Source organism: Balaenoptera physalus, assembly GCF_965194825.1.
Source record: "Balaenoptera physalus genome assembly, chromosome: 4".
Lineage (NCBI taxonomy): Eukaryota > Metazoa > Chordata > Mammalia > Artiodactyla > Balaenopteridae > Balaenoptera > Balaenoptera physalus.
This window is the reverse complement of record NC_138891.1, coordinates 62,523,879-62,524,615: the sequence shown is the minus strand read 5'-3', so window position 1 is coordinate 62,524,615 and position 737 is coordinate 62,523,879.

Below are 737 nucleotides of genomic sequence, written 5' to 3'. Positions count from 1 at the left end.
AGTGTTGGGTTAGGTTGTTTATTTGAGATTTTTCTTATTTCTTGAGGTGAGATTGTATTGCTATAAACTTCCCTCTTGGAACTGCTTTTGCTGAATCCCATAGGTTTTGGGTCATCGTGTTTTTGTTGTCATTTGTTTCTATGTATTTTTAAATTTCTTCTTTGATTTCTTCAGTGAGCTCTTGGTTATTTAGTACCGCACTGTTTAGCCTCCATGAATTTTTGTTTTTTACAGTTTTTTTCCTGTTATTTCTTTCCAATCTCATAGCGTTGTGGTCAGAAAAGATACTTGATATGATTTCAGTTTTCCTAAATTTTCCGAGGCTTGATTTGTGACCCAAGATGTGATCTATCCTGGAGAATGTTCCATGTGCACTTGAGAAGAAAGTGTATTCTGCCACTTTTGTGTGGAATGTTCTATAAATATCAATTAGATCTATCTGGTCTATTGTGTCATTTAAAGCTTGTGTTTCCTTATTTATTTTCTGTGGATGATCTATCCATTGGTATAAGTGGGGTGTTAAAGTTCCCTACTATTATTGTGTTACTGTTGATTTCTCCTTTCTTGGTTGTTAGCATTTGCCTTATGTATTGAGGTGCTCCTATGTTGAGTGCATAGACATTTATAATTGTTATATCTTCTTCTTGGATTGATCTTTTGATCATTATGTAGTGTCCCTCCTTACCTCTTATAACAGTCTTTATTTTATTATTTATTTATTTATTTATTTATAAAAA